The sequence below is a fragment of the Haemorhous mexicanus genome, chromosome 19 (genome assembly GCF_027477595.1).
Source record: "Haemorhous mexicanus isolate bHaeMex1 chromosome 19, bHaeMex1.pri, whole genome shotgun sequence".
NCBI classification, from domain to species: domain Eukaryota; kingdom Metazoa; phylum Chordata; class Aves; order Passeriformes; family Fringillidae; genus Haemorhous; species Haemorhous mexicanus.
This window is the reverse complement of record NC_082359.1, coordinates 6,051,087-6,071,943: the sequence shown is the minus strand read 5'-3', so window position 1 is coordinate 6,071,943 and position 20,857 is coordinate 6,051,087. Positions and strand designations below refer to the sequence as shown.

General features: G+C 43.2%; 1 long non-coding RNA gene across 1 annotated transcript; it reads left to right on the top strand.

The window, feature by feature from the left end:
* The first annotated feature begins 9,723 nt into the window (after positions 1 to 9,723).
* LOC132336249 (uncharacterized) lies at positions 9,724 to 20,483 on the top strand. The gene is made up of 2 exons (XR_009488831.1): positions 9,724 to 9,777; positions 20,176 to 20,483. It is a non-coding gene; the product is annotated as an uncharacterized LOC132336249 (long non-coding RNA).
* Positions 20,484 to 20,857: the final 374 nt, after the last annotated feature.

Sequence of the window (20,857 nt, the reverse complement as noted above, 5' to 3'; positions counted from 1 at the left end):
TTGCTAAAATCATTTAGTCACAAAGATAACAGTGTGGATAAGGAATATTTTTAAATGTTTTGAAAAGACACTGTTATCTGTTTGATCTTAACAGATGACTTCTACAATCTGAATTCCATCTCCCTGATAGAAAAAGCTCCTATTCTGTAAGAGAGTGTTTATAGAGCACCATACATATCTGAAGTTGTCCTGGGTTTGGTCACAGGCTCTTGACCAGTTTGAGCTCTGATTGAAAAATTGGTTCTTCTGTGGATTGTTATTTTCCAGGTACAGATTTCAATTAGCACAAAGAAGTTCTCATTCTCACATAAATGTTCCCAGCTCCAGATTGGTATATTTAACCAGGACTTCCCAGCTCCTAGGTGTATAAACACCAAAATTTCATTGCTATTTTTCCCCCATTGACATGAAAGGCAAACATAAACATGCTCAAGAGCTAGCAGTGTTGACTGAAATATTTCTAAAGGGTCTTTTACACCTAAAGCACCCTCCACTTTTCCGTGGTTAAATGCCCAGTGTGTGTGAGATATGAAACAAAGAAATTCTGTAATTACAAAGATAATTTATCAGGGCTTGTTAATTCATTTATTTTCATTTTTCCTCTTGTGCCAATAAAGTCTTGCTTAACTAATTCAGCATCTTTCATTACAAGTGATGAGGAATGTTAAATTATAATGAAAGGTAGGTGCTCTCTTTGGTTAACCAGAGGTGCCTGAAAACTGGGTGTGAACTTATAAGTGATATTTTAAATATAATTGAACCATTAATCCTTGATGTTCTTGAATAACTGGCACATAACTTGAGAAAAAATAATTTAGCAAAATGACAATAATTATTGTTTTGGATTTGTGAGAAGAGCAAACCACACAAGTTGTAAGGGAAGGGGAAATTAATCTTGAAACAAAGTTTTTAATAAATATTGTTTAAAATTAAGCTTCATTGGTGCTAGTGAGGAATACAAAGATTAAATTTAACTTTGGAAGCGTTCACTAAGTCTGCAAGCTTAAAACAAAGTTATATTGGTTAACAGCTAAAAGCAATGGAAATGAGTTTGCAGTGCAGCTCCAGACTGCAATTCAGTAGCAAGCCAAGCAAAGCTGTGAACATTTCTATCTGCAGTTTTCTACTTCATTTGGAAAGGACAGTTTATGAGATAGTCCAACTAAGATCACAGCCACATCTTCACCCCTCTAAAGCACCCCAATTTAAGCTGAAGCTTCAGGAGCCCTTTAAACTAAACTGTTTGATAAGCAAACCATAATTTCATAATTCCATTTATACAGATTAGCTCCTTTTAAATATACCAAGTGCATCTGCACAAATGTTTACTGATGGGGTTTTAGAGTTAGAAAAGGGGAAGCTGATTTCAAAATTTAGCAGAGAAACAAAAAGCTCTGCTAGCTCTGCCCAGAGACTGCTCTGACACCTCAGCAAGCACAGAAGTATCTTCATGTTTAGCACCTATTTTACAGCAACCACAGGAAAGAGAAAACCTTTATAATTATTTCTTTTCATATTAAATTTTTAACTCAGAAGTGAGATGTGACCCTTTGATAAATCTCCCATAATACCTCGCTGATTCCTCCCATTTGGTCAGGACTAACAAAATCATATTAATTGGCAATTCTGCTTGGGGGTGGGAAAGAGGTGGGTTTTTCTTCTGTTACTTTTCTTGAATGTCAAACAGATTAGTGCCCTAAAACGCCTGGGAGATAAATATGCTGCAATTTTCAAACAAATGAAATTCCAAAATACTTTGTTAAGGTGAATTCAGAGAATTAAGGAAATAAACATCCTTTTTTTTCTTGCTCTCTGAACTGCAAGTCGTTTGCTTTATTTTATTTTAGGTTGGTGTTGAGGGTTTTTTAAACTGTTAGGGGGGAAAAAAGCAACTAAGAAACACATTTGGAAAGAAGGAAAGAACTGAATCCTAGATTCTGCTTCTGATTAAATTTTGTGAACTGTCTTAATTCAAAAATAAATAAATTAAAATAATCTGAATGTTCTTCTTAACACTAAAACAAAGAGTACACTCCTGAAACACTGGCAGTGTAGGTTTTGTAGCTGTAGTGCTCTCCTAAAACAATGCCTCAAATCCGTCACAGCCCAACTCCCTCCTCTCCCTGCCTGTCTGAAAGCACATTTTAACTGTTTGGTAAAGCAAAATGACCTTCTAAATTTGGTTCCAAAAAGAGCTTAAAATAAAAACACACAGAATTTTGGAGATGAGCACATCCTAGGGATTTCAGAAAGATATTTTATTTTGCAAGTATTTTGTTTCAAAATGTATGTACAAAAGCATGTAGAATGTTGAAAGGATGAACTTCCTGAAATTATCTAATAATGAAAAAGGTTCTTTCTATTTAAAATCTTGTTTGTTACTAAGAAATATGGGGTTTCCTAAAAAGAAATTGTCCTGGAAAATTTCCCACTGCATTTTCTGGACAAGATAGAAATAAGTGTTGCACATTGGTATGAATTAATGCAAAATGTTTGGGCAGTTTTCTGTAATAAAATCATTAAATAAAATTAGTAAGCATTTGAACTAGGATTTAAAAAGAACTTTGACCTAGGATTTTTGCACTAAACTGTTTATTGAAACATGCTTTTAAAATCTTATAGTGAATATTAGATTTAAAAATAATTTTAAATACTCTTCATGGGTTTTTTTTTCATGTACAGCTCCACTTAAATTATCTCATTCAGAGTAGTGCACTTTTGAACCACTAAACTCATTCTTAAGTTAGTGTTACACTGATAAACTAATTTCAAACAAATGTTACTCAGTGCCAACACACAATTTCAACAAGAAGAAGAATTACAACAACAAATACCAAACAAACTATTTGACTGCTTGAGCCTCTGTGAAATCTGAGAAAGGTGGATTTCTCAAACAATTATTATAGGAACTTCGGGTTGTTTGTTCGTTTGGTGCTTTTTTCTGTTTGATGCAGACCTTTTGCTGATGAAACACTTTCAAGTTAGATTTTGGTTTTAAATTCTAGATTAAAATGAAGCTTCAAGGCACAGCTATGAATTTTATTTTAAATGATGACTCAAAATTACTTGCTTTCTAAGGAGAGAACATAACTATTGGCTTTTATACCCTTGCCAAACCTCTGCAGTATTTCTTTGAGCTAACCTTTATCCCCTTTCTGGACTTGTATTGGTCTCTGCTAGAAAGCAAGTCAGCTGTAATTGCTTACAGGTGAGTTATTCCATCCTAATGAAATAGCTCTATGAAAACGATGTTATTGAATTGAAATGTAGATGGCAGAAACACATTGATTTATTTTGCATGGATTTTTAAACGCTTAACAATTGTTCCCTCTCCCCTCAGTGCTAAAGAAATTAAGATCCAGCAGAGAGAGAAGTGAATGTGAAGTTCACTTGTAACTTAGACTGGTATCATTTTTGCACAATTTGGGGACAGAATGAAAAATAAACTCTGCTTAATAGTTTCCTAATAAAATGTCTCAATTTTTTTATTTCAAAAAGCCCAGTGCTGGTCACAGTGAGGCAGAACACACTCTCACTCTTACCTCCATCCTGACATTAACTGAAAGACGAATTTGTTTATTCTGTTGTGCTTTTTCAAAAAGTGTGGATAACTCCACCCATAACCCTACAACTTCCCACTCACACAGTCCTTTTTAACCTTTTAAGCACTGCTTCTGACCCTCCATCCTCCCTGCCACTGGAGCAGGCATTTTCAAGCCATATCCATTTTTATTGACCAGAACCACACTGAAACCTCCAGCTCCCAACTGCAGCCCCCTCTGAAAGTGTCCCCAACAGCTGTAAAAATAGGGGCTCTTTCCACACCAGCCTGACACTGCCTCTGCCCTGGTTTGGCAGAAGGAACCAACTGCCCCCTGCATTTGTCTGCAGGGAGGGGTGGCTCTTCTGGGGCTCTTCTCCCCCTCTCTCTCCCTGTATAGATATATGTGTGTATATATATATATATATGTATGTATGTATAATTATTTTTTGTGTGAGGGAGGGACAGGATTTTGTTTTGTTTTTACAGCAGCCATCCAGAGCCCTGGGTATTGATTTTCGGGCACATGAAAGGGATTTTTTACAGGCCTTCCCTGTGGAAGGGAGCAGCAGTAAAAGGTGATACCACCCACTCCGAAGGAATGCTGTGCATGCAATTAGGAGCAAGCTCCCAGCCAGGGGGTTAGAATTCAAAGCAAGGGAAAAGCTCCCCACCTCCCACAAACAACAAATCCATTAAAACTACCAAAACCATCAATACTAATCAATGCATCCAGGGGCCATTAACTATTTCGGTGCTCGGGGTTTTTCCCCCTCCCTCCTTCACACTCCTCCTCCCACGGCTCCGCAGTCCCGGGGGCTGCACCCCTGGGCCGAACCCCCCACTTTTGGCTCTCTGGCCGATGGTTCGACCACTTTTCCCCGCCGCCGGAGCCGCCCGGGCACTGCCGGCGCTGCGGCAGCCTCATTAAATGCCATTAAGTGCCACTGACTTCAAAGGGCTGGTCGGGAGCGGCGGGAGCGCGGGGCCGGCTCCGGGCGCTGGGGCAGCGGCCCCGGGGCAGCCCCGGCCGCCTCCTGCCCGCGGCCCCGGCGCTGCCGAGCGCGGCTGGCCCGGCCCGGCCCGGCCCGGCCCGGCCCGGAGCGAGGCAGCGCCCGGGGTAGCAGCGAAGTGGTTAATCAATACCAGGGCTGCAGGCAGAGGAGGGGCGGGGTGGAAGGGGGATAAAAAATGCAGAAAGGAAGGAAATGGAGGGAGTGAGAATTAGACTCACTATAAAACCTCCTCATTCTGATTTACAAAAGAGGGAGGGGGGAGAGATGGGGGACGAGTAAAGAGGGGGGAGAAGAAAATGTGAGCCGAGGAGCACAATGCCCCTCTTTCCTGTAGCGGGGATGTGAGCCGGGCTGTGGGCTAGAGATGGGTTTAACTGCGGGTCCGCAGCCGCGGTGGGATCCGGGGGCAAAAGCACATCAATGTAAAACCGATGGAATTAAACTGATTTTTGCATTAGCTGCGTCCCCCTTTTTTTTTTTTTTTTTTTTTTTTTTTTTCCTCCCATCCAATCCCTCATTCATAACTCGCATTTAGTGACTGGTTTTCTCATTGCCGCTCCCCTCCCTCTCGGACACTGTCAAGTCGAGCACAAGAGCCTGCTTTGTAGAGGTTTGATCAGGAGAGAGCTGAGCTCTTTGAGCTGGCTGCTTTTCGGTTACATTCAATCACTTTTGAAGCTATCGATTGGATATGTTTATGGAAACATGTAAGGTATTTTTGGCCATCTGCTAGCTAAGAAGTTATTAAGATTATTTATTTTTAGTGAAAGGTACGAGATTTCTCTGCCTTTCTTGTTTTCAATCCTGCAGATAGGAAAATATCCTGAAGAAAATATTGCATTTTTATCACATTAAAACGATTGTTCGGTCTAAATAAAGATGTGGTGGGCAGGAATGAGTTTGGGTGCATTTTAAACGTTTAGAAATCGTTTCTGACAGCTTTTAAATTACTAAAACATTTTGGGGGATGCTTTTTTGTTGTGAATAGTGCTTTTGTTTTTTGGTTGGTTTTTGTTTTTTGGTTGTTTTTTTTTTTCACTTGAAAAAGCCTTTAACAAGTTGCATTTGTTGAAAAACTGTAAGAATCTGGGTGAAAATTAAGAAACAATTTGAATTTCAGTGATATGCAGACACATATAACTGGAGAGGGATATGCATACATGTAATACCTTTAAACAGTTTTATTCTCGTGTGTCTGAATGAAATCCCATTCAAAGCAAACTTTTTTTTTTTTTGTAAACTTCTTGGGTAAAAATATGGGAATAGTAAAACCTCCCATATTTAAGGCACAAGTTTTAGGATCATTCAAATCACTGTTTAAATAAAGGGTCCACTTAATTTTTCATGTTAGTGTATTAAAACAGAAAAGTCAAGGTAGCTGTGCTAAATGAGAAGAGAATTACAATTTTAGCTGATCTCAGAGGGTCTTTGATTTCCAGCCCCTCTGAAGTAGTACTGATTTTTTGAAGTTGAAGCAAACCAAAAGTCCAATCTGTTTAAGTTTAAACATGAATAGTCAATGCTGCCCTGTGAACACTTTATGAATCTATTTGTCCCTGTCTCCCATGGAGTTTTATCAATTAGTTTTGAACCCAAACTTATAGTTTCATCCACAGAAGCACATGTTTGCAGCTAGAGAGCTGGGAATAAAAGACAAAACACAAACCCCAAATCCATCCTTTCTTCCACAAGGATGAAGTTTAAAGTTAATTTATAACTACTTCTGTAAATATCTTTGGAAACTTCTGTGAAATTTTCCCTGCCCTCCTCTCTTCTCTTTGTTTCTGCCTGTCACCTACACCCACAAAGCATATGCATGTTCAAGACCTAATTAAGAGGGGTTTATATGAGTTTGTACATGTGTTTTCACACAGCCGGTGACGGTGGAGCGTGTTACTGTGCTGCTCGTGTGGGACTGCATTAACCTTGCAGATGGGGAGAGTATTATGAAAGAAATTGTAATTAATAGCATTAAGAAGCTGATTAAAATACAAAATGCGTTATTGCAGCGGGGGTCTCATTAAGGAATAGTCATGCCTGTCTGCCACAGATTTAAGAACTTTCAGCCACAAGGCCTTGAACTGAGGCAGCTCCAGTTTAAGCAAACGCAGCGGAGACTCCACCCCCAGTGACATCAGATTGAGTTACACTGCAAAAACACCCCAAGATCTGGAGAAAAAAAAAATCAGCTTTTCTCCCTCCCCTCCTTGATGTTTAAAAATTATAAAAACGCCATGCTTCTCCAGCATTGGACAGTTGCAAGGAGCCCTTCTTGAAAGCAAACTAACAGCAGAACAAATGTCTTTCCTCAGCCTTCCTTTCCAAAGGGAGGGGAGAGCACAACTGCACATTTGCAGCAAAAGACCACCAAAAAAAATCCAAAGAATTCCCCAGTGTCCCCAGCCCTGAAACATAAAAATTAAATCAATTAATCCAGCATTACAAAAGGGCAATCCTCCTTTCACAGAGCAGGAAGAAAACCGTGGAAGGGGCTGCGGTGCACAGTGACAGATCTGGGGCTGGGGACAGAGGGTGGACGATGGGGACCTTTCATTAATTTTATTTGCAGTTTGTTCAAAGTTAAACTGACAAATCCGTTTGGAGTTTGCTGTAAAGTTACACATTTTTCACGTAAACATCCAAGGCAGTTGCCTTTCTCTAGGATGTGTCATTTCCTGTGTAGCTATAATAACATATTAAGTAAAGGGATAGCAATGAATTTACATATTTACATATGTATAGGCGCTGTGCATGTGAAAGATAGCACCAGAAATCGGCAGAAAGCATTTTGTTAAAGTTTGGGAAATGACCACACTGAAATAAGAAACAGGCTTCAAATATTCTTGGCATTCAAGACAGGTCTGGCAAGGAAAGATTTACAGAGAAGTGTGTGGGACAGGAAAGGCTCAGTGTTTAAAGATTCGGGGAGGTGGATGCCATGCTCAGGACACAGGTCACCAAAAAGAGCTACAAAACCAATGTAGTTCTTACCTGCTCCCCACGGGCTTTATTTTACTCTGAATCGTGCAATGCTAAACGTGTGGCAAGGCACAAGGAGACTCTCTGGCGACTGATAGAGAGCTGAGGGAATTAACTGCAGTGGTATAGAGGCTCACCTTTGCTCCAGGAAGGACATCTTTCTTTTTGCTGTAAGATATCTACTTTTTTTTTTTTTTTTTTTCCCAAGCAGTAAAGTGTCAAACCCACAAAGGAAGCGATATAATTAGCGCTGGTACCTACTACAAACTGGGATCTCTGAAGAGAGACCAGTGCAGCTTTTCAAATGCCTACCATTTTGAAATCAGAAAAACATTTTCTAACAGACAGAAGAATCCCTCTTGAATCCCCCCTGGCCCTTTTGAATTCACGCCCTGCCTTACATCAAACGCTTTTTTGCTGATTAACTGCACAATCAGGTCCCTGCAGATCAGGGGAAGAATGGAGAAGAGAAAAGCAACCTCTTTTCCAGAGAACAATACCATTATTTCAGCTCCATTGGACAGGAATGTGTGATTTCACAGCCCACTGCCCTTCTCTCCCATCTCCAAAAACACTGCCAGAGATCCACTGCTCCAAGTCCCCACCCATTAGTACCCAGATCCAGCATTTACAACTTGGGTTCAGTGTTTGTGCGTGGGGGCTTACACACATATATGCATACATATATGGAGAAAATATCCAAATCAGAACCAACTCCCAAGCCCAAGAATAGATACAAAGGAAGTTTAGTTTATTTTTAAAAATAGCTAATATCTTTCTTCTTGTATAATGTAAAATTTTAGTTCACACGGACACAAGTTATATTTTTGGGCTGGATTTGGTATGAAGGTAGAGAACAAATGAAAGGAAAGGATATTTTAAAATTAAAATAATTCAACAATTTAGAAAAAAATACACTATTTTGTTTTGTTTTTATAGACAGGCAACTTTATAAAATGTCAGTAAATACAATTGGAATTTTTAAAAAACCTTCATATCCACAAAAGAGTATGAAAATTTAGTGCTTTCTCACTCAGTTTGCTGATAAATTGTTCTCACTGGTGTATGGAAACATTTCCATTTTACAAACATCTGTTGAAATCAATTGTTGAAGAACTGAGGAACTGTGTATTTGGAAGGGGAAGCAACTGCACAGTCGTGAGTTTGTTAGTTAACAATATGGCAGAAACCTTTCCAAAAAAGGGACTCACCGAGACCTTTCCCTGTGAGAGGGACTCTCGGAGTCAATGACTCAGTCTTTTTTGATTCATATTTCAACGATTCCTGGTTTTTACAATTTGCAGGGCAAGAGAAATGGTAGAGATCTTTCCTCCCTAGCCCTTAAACTTTGATATCTCCTGATTTCAGCTCAACCGCGCGTACAAAAGGAAAAGCTCTTGTCATGAAAGTGCACTGAAGTGACCTGGTGTGTTTCAGTCGGTCACAATTAAATCCCCTGCCTGGCTCAGCCCGCGACTGCGGGAGGAGCGGGAGGGGAGCGCGGCCGTCCAGGCGCTGCCGCCGCTCCGGGCGGGAGCGGAGCAGCCTCCCGGTGGGCACGCACCCACCGAGCCCCCCCCGCAAACCCTCCACACCCACAGCAATAATTACTATTCTAAATTTGACTAATTTAGCGGTTTCTTTTGCCCGGGCAGAGGTTGCTGTTCTTATTGCGGGAAAGAGGTCCAGCTTTGAAACCGAAATAGACGCAAAATAGTTGCAACCTCTTGGGCAGAGCAGCTCCCACCCCCACCCCCCCCGACCACACCTCTCCGATCCGGGACGGCTGGGGATCAGTTTTGTTCCCCCAACACCAGCACTGCCGAACAAAAGAGAAAAGAGAGAGAAAATAATATTTGCTCAGGTCCCCCCTCTGTTCGCCTTTGATTTATCTGTTTACAACCGGGACCCCCTCAGTTGAAACAAAAAATCAATGAAAATGTAGTTGGAGAAAAGGCGGGCAAACTACTGAAAAAAAAAAAAAAAATTTGTGAATGGAAGAATGTGTTTGTGCATTCATTGTTAAAATAAAGAGCGATCCGTGACGTGGCCACCGGGGCGCCAATGGGCGGCGGGCTAATATTTTTAAACATCCTCCCCGGGAGCCAATGGCGGAGGCGGTGGCAAAGACTAGCGCAGGGCCCGGCCAATGGCGGGGGAGGTATGCTAATGAGGAGTTGGTCAGGCAGGAGCTGAATGTCAACTAGTCAAAGATGGAGGCTGGAGCGGGGAGGCCATGAGGTTGGTACCGGAGGATTTGCCCACGTTCGGATCGATCAGGGATCCGCGCCGAGGCGCGCCCGGGGCGGCGGCGGCGGGAGGCGGGGAGGGGGGGCTGCGGAGCCGCGCCGCTACCGCCGCCTCTTTTGCGCCTCTTTTGGCAACTTTCCCCCCCGCGGCGCGGGGACCCGTCCGCCGTCCCTCCCGCCGCCAGGTACCGCGCGGGGCCCGGGGCCCGCCGGCCCTGCCGCCGCCCGCGGCCGCATCCGCCCGCCCGGGCGGAAATGGCGGGAGCGCGGGCCCGGGGGGGCGCTGGGTGCCGGGGGGCGCGGCGCTGACAATGGCCCGCGGGGCGAGCGGCGGCGGGACGGGGGCCGAGCGGCGCCCCCCGCCCGGGGCAGCGAGGGCGCGGGGCGGGGGGACCCGACGGGGAGCGCGGGGCCGGGCGGGGGAGGGGGAGCCGCTTGACCGCGGCGCCCCTCGCCCACCTCCCGTGCGGAGGCTCCCCGGCGGGGCCGTGCGCTTCCCGGAGAGCTTTCCCCGCGGAGCGGGCTGTGCGGGAGTCCTTTGCTCCCGCATTGTAAGTGTGGCGATTCCCCGAGTGAAGTTTGGCCGGTCGGTTTGCGTTCTGGCGTGCGATCGATACGAGGCGTTGAAAACAGCGGGCGGCCGGAGCCGCCGAGGGCGGCAGCGGGGCTGGGGATAAAACTTGGGAGCGGCAGGAGTGGGGAATGGGCGCCTGTGCCCGCCGGGAGCGGAGCGGCAGCGGGGACGGCACGGAGCGCATCGCCCGTGCGCCGAGCAGCGCCGGGAGAGAGACGAGTGCCGGCGGGCTGGGCTGGAGATCTCTATATAGTGGTGAGCTTTTTTTCCCCCCTTTTCCTCCTCTCAAACATTTCACCTGTGCAAACGCTCCTGAGAAACTGAGTGGGATCCCACGAATGAAATTCCCGTCGCCGGAGCCGAGCGCTCCCTCCCCACCCCCAGCTCGCGCGAGGGCTGTTCCACGGGAGGGTTCGCGGCTGCTGCCCGCTCTCATTGTGCCACAGCGCTCCTCCTGCGAAATACTATTCACATTTTTAAACATAGCAAAACTCCTATCTGTCCAGATACCAAGTAGAATTGTTTTGTTAAAATATCCTGTTTTAGAAGCTCCCCCTTTTTGTTGGTTTTTGTTTTGTTTTTTAGGATTTTTTTTTTGCTAAAACCCTCAAAGAGCGAGGCAATAAGTCACATGCTATCTCCAGCCACTATTTATATTGGCTTAATATTTAAATCTCGTAAAAGTAATGCTTTGCTTAAATAGTCCGGAGTTTTTGCAATAAACCAGGGTGCGCAACCCAAAGTGTTTCTTTGGCATTCTTGCACTTTGCCCCAATTCCGCTCCGTTTCCCTCCAGTGTGTGGTCTTTGAGTTGTGTAAGGAAAGCTTGTACCCTCAAACAGACTTGGGGCTCTGGAATTAAAAAAAAACTTCCTAAGGTTTAACGCAAATTCTTTTAGGTTTTTTTCTTTTATTTTTCTTTCCTTCTTTCTCTCTCTTTCTTTTTTCCTTTTTTTTACAAACATCCCCAAAACAGCCTATGTTTCTGGATTGGGGTGAATTATTGTTAAAAAAGAAGGAGGAAAACTTAAAATGAAGAGAGAAAACAGGAATGATACAATTTAAGATTCTAATTGGGTTGGGACGTTTCCAAATCAATTGGCTTTGTGTTAATACTACTGTGATAGAGTGACAAATAGAATTCATGTAGTGAATTTTCTCACTCAGCCCAAACTGCCCCAGAACTGAATTTGTTTAATTTATTTTAGCATCTGGTACCATTCTTACTTGTCTATACAGTTCATGGAAAGTTGTTTTCAAGTTTGGATTTCTTTTCATAGAATTTCTTGCATTGTTTGAAATAAAATAATTTTGTAATTTCTCAAGTGATTCTTATTTAACAAATAGTTACATTTTCCAGCTTTAAGTTTGAAATTGTCTAGAGAAACAAATGGTAAACAGTTTGAGCCTAAAGACTAAGTTGACTTTTAAATGTTCCTTATTGCTAAAATTATTTGGAATGTCTGATTTGTAATGATTAACTGATGTTTTCTCCTTACTACCCATATATTCTTTCTGAAAAAGGAAAAATTACAATAATAATGTTTTCATGATGCAAGTAGGTGATTTTTAAAGGTTTCTCACTGCTGGATGGCAGTTGTTTTGAAAGCTTGTTTAGATGCCTCTAAAATAGCAAGACTTCCTTAGCAAGTAGAAGTGAATAATTTAAGGTACTAGAAGCATGGATGTAATAAATACCAATTATTTTAATAGCTGATTCAGATGAAAGCAAGAGAAAGGATACTAACTTATCCTCCATTGTGTCTTTTAGTTCATTATACCTACTTTGTTAAAATACTGGGGTGCTAAAATGCAAGGAGGACAATCCCAGTTCTGGTATTTGCTTTCACATGCTCTAATGCAGTACATTTACTATTGATAAGGAAAATAAAGTCCCTAAAGCAAGCTTACCTAAATTCTTGCTGAAGTTAATTAAAGAAGCAATTATGAAATATTAAAATCTAATTTTAAAGAATGACATTGATTCAATGTGGTTGTTAAAGAAACTCCTTTTTTTTGAATGTAACAAATCTGTTTTAGACTAAAACATGCACAGAAGCCATCACTTGGAGAAGTTTCTAACTGATTTATCATTTATTTTGGAAAGTCTCTGAAGTATGCTGTTGTCCAGAGCCCTTTTTCTGTTGTACTACTGGCAATTATGATGAGCAGTGCAATATTAAAAGGGCATTGGCTGGCAGAAACATGACCCCCTTTAGCAGCCCACCCTCTTCAGAGTGGGCAAACAACCCTAAAATAGATGCCTCCTCCAGTGTATTTATGCACGTGTGTGAAATAAGGGTTTATACATGTGGGAGTGGTTTTAAATAAGGAGAGAGATTCTGGGTTATACATTTTTATGTGTCTGTCTATAGAAATGGGCTGGAATAATTTCAACATCCTATTTCAGACATAAGCACCAAACATTTCTGAGAGCTTTCAAGGCATCCCATTACTTGCTTTGTTTAGCTTGTGAGTAATTAGTTACTAATTTCTACACTCTTCCATGCAATATCTACACTGAAATTTTTTATGATTTCCTTATACTTTTTTTCCCTTAGAGAAACTTTCTCCTATATGTTTAAGGTGGTCCCTATCAATGTCTACAGGGATTTAAAGCTGTTGATTTGTTTCTAGGAATCTGTGGTGTTTATGCTGCAATTTCTGAGTGGTCACACACACAGATATGTGTGAGATTGAAGCACAGGCACTAGATATTTTTGTACCCAGGTCTCATCATTTTCCATAGCAAATCAAAGCACTGTGTATTTATACCATTCTATATATGCACCACACCCCCAAGGCTTTTTCACCGGTATTGGTCAACCATGATAAAATCACAGCACAATTAAGAAAACTTCTGAAGGCACAGGAAAGGGTTGGCACTTTCTGTGATTTATTTAAATTGTCTAGTTCAGATTCATTGACTGACCAATTTGGGTTTTATGGAAGCACATACATTTGGGGATACTGAATTACATCCCTTCTTGTTTTATTCTCCATTACAGTAGAAAAATATTTTATTGTATAAAACCTTTATAATGTACTGTGCCTAGATATACTGGGCATGTAGCAGTAGACTTGAATGGTTTGTTTAACAAGCCATACTAACAGTGGTCTTTTTCTATCCCTATCCCTTTTTTTCCTCTCTTTCTGTCATTTTTTAAACTAACTTTTTGTTGTTTCTTTTTTTTTTTTTTTTTTACCTTGTCTAATTACGATTGCAAATAAACTTTGTCATGCAGAGTTTTATTGGGGCTAAACATAAAAACGTTATTGTGGTTAACACTGTAATGTAACAGTCCCTTACAAAAGGATGCAGGGACAGCTGTGCAGAACGTGACAGTGGCTGCTGGTATCGCTGGCTCTGACAATGTTGCACTACTGTCTGCACAAATAAAGCAGTGCAATAATATTGTCAAAGCATTTGGTTCCAGTCCTAATACATCCTTTATGATCAGTTACTGTTGCACACCCAGCCCCTGACATTATGGCATTCTGTAGTTATTTAATGCATTTTAGTAGGGAACCAGCCCCCTACTCTGATTTCTTCCCTCCACCACAAAGGCTCAAATGAGCATTAAAATGCCAAGATCATGTAGAAATTGCTTTTAAAAATCCCTACCCTTGTGTTTGTTTGTTTATTTTGTGTTTGGGTTGAGTGGTCTGTATGGAAATTCCTTGGGTTTTGTTCCCCGTTTTGACTGCTTCAGTGTACAAAATGGATTGCTCTTTCTGCCACTAGCTTGGGTTTGTGTGTCCAAGTTGTAAAATAAAAAGCTGGCCTATTCACATTTTAAAGCCCTCTTGTCCTCCTTCAGAGCAATCATCACCATTAAAAATATCCTGACCAGCTTTGACTATTTTCTTCCTTCTGCTCTAAAAATTAGGGATTTATGAACCTAAGGATGTTACTGTTATGTATAGAATTCAGTCACTTTAATATACACCCATGTATTTACAGACAATTTAATTTTTGCTTCCTATTGACGTATTTTTCAAGTTCCATCATATTTCACTTTTAGAGAAATTACTGTTAAGATTAAAGGAATATTGATACCTTCATTTTCATTTAAAAAAAATAGTACAAGATACCTAAACAATAATCAATAGGATTTGAAAGACAGTCTGTCCCTGCACTTCCCAACAGCAACATGGAGCGAGGCTGAGAGATGCAAGGATGATGTAGGCCTAGGAACAGGAACACTGCATTCAGAATTGATCTTTAAATAACAATATGTTGGTGACTGTCACTCGCGGTGTAGTTGGAGGCAGATGTGGTATTTTCGCTTGCAGCTGCTAAGAAAGGGGTTTGGAGGGCTGGGGGATGGGACCTTCCTCTCTCTCTCTCTCTCTCTTTTTTTTCCTGAAGCCTTGAGCTGTTACCTTGGGAGCAAAGGGTGGGGGTGGGGAGAGCCGTCATATTGGAAATCAAATCTAGGTAAACGAGTGCTTTCAGATTGCACAGCACATCCCAAGCCAGGCCAGGCCGTGCTGGTGAGTGAGCCATGGGGAGGCAGAAAATGGAGGACCACATCCTAAGGGGGGGAGCGTGTCCCATTTTAGACAGTTGAGGAGAAGCCGAATCCTCAATAACGCACTCCAGTTCTCCAATGACCGAGGGAGCAGACAAAAGACACCTTTTCAGCCCTTCTGTTTCTGGGGTGAGCTGAAGGCTGTGTCTCTTTCACACCCAGAGGAGAAGGCTAACCCTCCATGCCTGAACCGGAGGCATGGTGCTGGTGGCCCATGCGGTGCATTCCCAGGCCTCAGTGGAGGAAACTCGAGCCGCCATGGCTCCCTTTCTCTAGAGATTTTCTTTTCATCCATCTCTGCAGTGTAGCACGGTTGCCATTTTTGTGTGTGTTAGGGAACAGGGAGGTCTATTTAGCTTTGGCACTTCCCCTCTTCTTCCTTCTAATTCTTGATTAATGAAGAGGTAGGAAAGAGTGAGATCTCTGAGGGATTTGCTAGGGCGTGTCTTCCCCCCTCGCCATCAATAGGAGTGTAAGAGTGACCAGAGTGGGAGCATGAAGGGCCCTTTGCTGCCCCTGGCCAGGGAGAATAGGAAGGAGGGTGGACCAGTGAGGAACTGGAAGCCACCCTGGAGCAGGGCAATGCTTTGTTCTTCTCTGTGTGTGTGTGTGCTTGTGTGAGCCCATCAGCGAATAGAAATAAGTGCTAGTGAAAGCCTTGGTGGGGCTAATGCTGGGCTGTAAGATGGCCTCTCAGACATGTGAGCCTGCCTTGTTTGGAGGTGGAGAAATCACAGGGGGAATAGATGCGTAGTTATTTTCCTGCATGAAGTTATGTCTTTAAAAATAATATGGTCACTACGCTTCAAAACCTCCCCTGGGCGTGGGGGGAATTTGAGGCGTGTGATACAGGGAAAGGCCTGTGTGATGACAAGGACCATATCCCATTTGGAAAGGGAGAGGGACAACCTTCTGAGGGCTCCTGGCTCTGGCTGGGGCAATGGAGCCCACAAACGCCCTTTGCTGAGCGCCAGCTCTGTGAAAGGCAGGCCCCAGGGGTGTGAGGGGTTCCCTGCAGATTTGGGCCTGGGATGGAGGTTACACATTCCAAACCCTCCCTTCCCCACTTTTTCTTTTTTTTTTTTAACCCTGCCTGGCTGAGGAATGTAACAGAGAAAAAAAAAAAAAAAAAAAAAGGCACTGGAGGAAAGAAAAAAAAAAAAAAGAGGGGGGATTCGGAAGCAAAGGCCCCTTCAGGAGTCTGTATTTGTGCAAGGGAAACCATTTGCATGTGTGTGGAGATGCCAGAGTTTGTCTCCAGTTGGGTCGGAGGGGGAGGGCGCGGGAGGAATGCGGGGAATCAGGTCGGGCTGCGGGGGGAAGGGCTCCGGCAGAGCCTCCATCCTGTTGTTGCATAAACTTGTTAAAAGAACCCCTCCTCTGTGGAGGCAGCACACATAGGGTATTAGTGTGGTGGAGGAGGCCAGACCTGCGCCCTGGCTACACAACCAATTGGAGCGGAAAGTGAAATCAGATGGTTTAAGTTTTCAGAGGGATTTTTTTTTTTTTTCAGGGGGACTTTTTGAGTCATTGCATTGAGTGCTAGATCTGTGTTAAGGTCGCTCCTGCTCTGGACGCTCCTGGGTGGTTTGGGGAAGGGAGGCGGCCGGGCGGGGGCAGGAGGTGCCGCTTCCCCTCGTGCCGTGCCACTGGCTCCGGCTGTGCAGGCTCGGGCTTGGGGCCCCGTGCCGAGACCACACCCCGGGCCCTGCGGGCATGGGCGGGCTGGGGGCCGCTGGGTGTGTGGTGGGGGGAGTCTGGCCCTTGCCGTGGGGGAGAGAGTTCTTTGGGGGGAGCTCAGGATCAGCCTTACATCTTCTCTTCCCCAGCCAAGGCAACTACAAGGCCTTTCACTTGCCCTGTACACGCAGGGCCAGCAGTGGGATCGGCACTTCCAGGGTGATAGTATTTAGCCCTATTTTCCTCCTGCATTTAGTACCATAAGTCGTCTTTTTTATTTTTTTTTTTCCGTCAGACAGCAGAGTGCTGGTAAACACCATGCAGAAAAGCCGTATTGTGGGGTTACAAAGTCTGGGCTGTTTAAGGAGCTCTGTCATTCCTTTTAATGGAGCTCACTGACGCAGATCTGGGTTCTGCCAGCCGAGGAAATATTGCTGCTGAGAAAAGGGTTATTGAAACCCACAAACTAAATATTATGAACAAGAATCAAATGGCAGGACATTCTGGAGTGTAATCCCTCCTGATTTCAGGAGAAGGGGAACGTATTGGTAAGTGGCTATGGGTGACAGAATCCCTGAGCTCGGTGGGTGAAACACACTTGGGAAGGTGATGTTTTCAGAGAGGATTATCAACCCTTACTCTCTGGAGTCTCACACCTGGACAAGTTGACTCTTGCATGGAAGCAAGAATCCCCTTTTTTTCTGGACAGATTTGTACAAACTTGCTAGATAGACTTAAGGAGCCAGGACTGGAATGCTAAGAATTTTCTCCCTCTTAAAAAAGAAAAAAAAAAATTAAAAAGGCAACACTTCCCAGTTTTAAAACAATGATAAAATTATTAAATAGGATGGAAAACTCTAAATCAACTTTCAGCCTACATCTGTTTAAAGTGTTTGCTTTGACCTTTGGTGATAGTGTCAATTCCGCTGCAGAAAATATATTGTAAACTATATAACGTATTTAATTGCAAGATGTCTTTTAAATGGTCTCCTTTCCTCAGGCTAGAGAACTGGCTGTGACCAGGGAAACAAGGCTGGACTGTACCCTTCTGTGTTTTGTGAGATTGTAACTGAGATGAAAATGTAAAAAAACCACTTGCCCCAGTGGCATCTTTAACCACAAGAAAAATAAACAAACAAAACAGCAACAAAGGGAAGGAGAAATGGCTCCCTAAGCTAAACCAGGGAAGGCAAGCTCTGATCTCACAAAGAGCAGAGGCCTCTCAGCTCCAGAGACTCAGCTCACTACTTTATTTATCCCAACGCTTCATCGTAAGGACACTTCAGTCTATTTGTCTCCTAACATCAGAAAAAGGGGACTTAAACACATAGCAAAGGCTCCACTACAGTAAGATTCCCCTACACTCACTGCCAAAAAAAGAGCTTCCATTATTGAGCAACATATAAAGTGTTATTTCTATACTAGTCTGGGTGACATTTCCATTTAGTTTCTATAACTGTGATTAAAGGCAAGAGAGGTTTCTAAACATATCTAGAGATGCTGAGCCTCACAGTGTATAAATAGCATGCATTTCATAATCTCGTGTTTAAACGTTTATTTTAAAATAACCCCCATATACATTCCAGAGAGTCTCCGTGCTATAGGACATAGTGCAACCCAGGTTTTGCATATCATTTGCAAACTAGGTGGAACACTATTGGAATACTATTGAAGGCTGATTCAGTCTTTATTTTTCCTGTTTTGTTTAAAAAAAAAAAAAAAAAAAAAAAAGGCAATGTGTGGGGAGGCCTGTGCCAATACACCACTTAGAGATAAGGACATTTTTGAGACACATCTAGGCTCTCAGCACAGATCCAGAAACATAAAGTAACTTAATTGCCTTTGCTTGGAACTTGTGGCTGACATTTCTAATTACATCCCTTACCCTCCCCTGCCAGTTGTAGCTTCTGCAACTACTGAAGTATTTAAGTTGTGAGGAAGTTGTCAAATCGTGCTTTCCCCCACGCTCTCCGTGCATCAGTAACATCGCTTCATGTGCAGATTGTGTGTTTCCACTATAAGCTTGCCAGTAGGTTTGTCTCTTGGGCCACTGGAGAAGTTAAATTGTGTGTATGTCCTAAGTCTTGTTTGAGATAACATCGAGGCTGAAGAGTGGAAAAGACATGGTAAACAATAAACAAAATAGACTGGACGGGAATAGATGGAAAGGTAAGGCTGAGCCTAGTTGCATCTTTTTTTACGTTCTCAGTCCAGCTGGATGTCTAGGTTGCAGGGATTGTTGAGAAGCAATGGCAGGATTAGATCTGAGGTTTTGCCAAGGTAACAAGAATACAGAAGTTTGATAAAGCTGAATTCTGAGCTGCTTTCAGCAATCTCTGTGAATGTGGCCTTTTAATTAGTGTGAGCAAAGATTTAATATAAATAAATAATGTGGAAAAAAGATCCCTGTTTTCTTCCACAAGCATCACAAAGGATGGAGAAAAGGAGGGATTGGGACAGATTGGAGATTTTGATTATTGGGCATTAGAAAAAAAAACAGACACTGAATGGAGCTTGCCTAGATCCTTTTTCTTTGGCAAGCAAGGCAGTATCAAAGAGGATGCAAGGCTGCCTTACACCAGCATGCCAAAAGCCAGGGACCTCCAATGGCAAAGACCAGATCAATGTGGCACGGATAAATTAGCCAGGAATCCATGAATTAGGGGATTGTCCCTTCATTACACTCCAATTTAATCCACTGGAAAGCAGACTGAGGAAAGAGAAGCTTAATGTGTCAAAATCATGACCTGATTCCCTGGTTTGGGATGGCCTGGGAATGAAATTTCCTTCCCCTTCCTCTGGGCTCTCAAGTGTTCCTACGTGACAAATGCGCTGGGGCAGGTTAATTGGGAGCCGAGTGCAGAGGAAGAGTCAAGTTGGCAAAGCACCCCTGAAGCTGGAGGTGTCTCAGCCCTTCCCTGGGAGTAATTTCTGTGGCTGTTAGTGTGTTCAACACTAAGCCAGCCCCAGCTGAAGATTGTGCCTTCCAGCCTTGGACAGAAAAGGTGCTGGGGAGGGGGAAGAGAAGAAAAAGCCAAACAAAACAAGCTAGGGCAAAACACGCGTGCGTCTCCAAACACTGTTTAACCTGTGTGCATAAATGTGGAGTCAGTGCTGGAGAGCCAGCCCTGGAGATCCTGTTTTGCTTTCTAATTTTTGGTGTGTACTTAATCCCGTGATTTCCAGTGAAGGGAGGGATATTTAAAACACTGGGCTCTCCAAGTAGGACAGCCCTAGAAAGGAAGTTCTCTAAGGGCTTGATGCCTGTTACTAAGAGGCTCAAAATACAACTATCAGTTAATCAAATAAATAGCACTTCCCAGCCTCTGACAGCTAGGCAGCTAATTGACTGAGGCTATTAATAAAGGAGAGAAATTTACACAGAAGTAAGTGAGAACTGGGGATGGAGGTACAGAAACCTGGATGAAATCGGTACTGGAGTTAAATGTGTCCTGGGACAAAGGGGTAGTGCCCGTGCACGGATTCTGTGGGTCAAAGATTTACCCCATTCCTGCATCCCCACTCTCCCAGGAGCACATGGTGCTGTAATCCACAGGACAGTGCACTGCTTTCTAACTTTTTACCCCTTCCCCATTTGCAGGCATGGAATGAAGCTCCCTCCAGTCACCTGCTGCAAGACACATTATCCAGCTTCCTAACCTTAAGGATGAGACCCTATCAATATTGCCTCTGCTTTTGTGATCAGGGTAGTAGTGCAATATTGCTTATAGGGTCTTTTCTTTTGAGGGTTATTCTTCATGGAGAGAAGAAAGCCACAGCAGGAAAAAATAATCCTGTATGCCCACCAAGTTAAGGGAAAAGTTGTGAAACGCTGAGTATTGTTAGATAGGCGAGTAATTGAACAGAGATGTTATTTGTGACAAATAATTGTGCTATTCTGGTGACTCAGGTTGTGAGTAATGGGCATATTTTTGATGCTATCACACAGGATTCAAAACGGCTTCGTGTTTAAAACACAAGCAGTGATTGAAACCAGAGAAGCCCATCATGGTTCCTTTCTAAAATAGTATGAGTTCTGAGACGTTTGAAGGGTGTCTATATTACATACTGATGTAAACACCCACCAAAGGATGGGAGGAGATACATAGCCATACTTGCTGTTTCTTTGCCTGATCCCAGCCCGAAAACCAGTGTGGTGCAAATCAGAGCACAGCACAAAGAGCCCGAGGCTCTAATCCCAATAACCTCGGCGAAACAAAGCTCATGGCTCTGCCCGGCGAGTGCGGCCCGCCGGGCTCCGCGACCGTGTCCCGAATACCCGG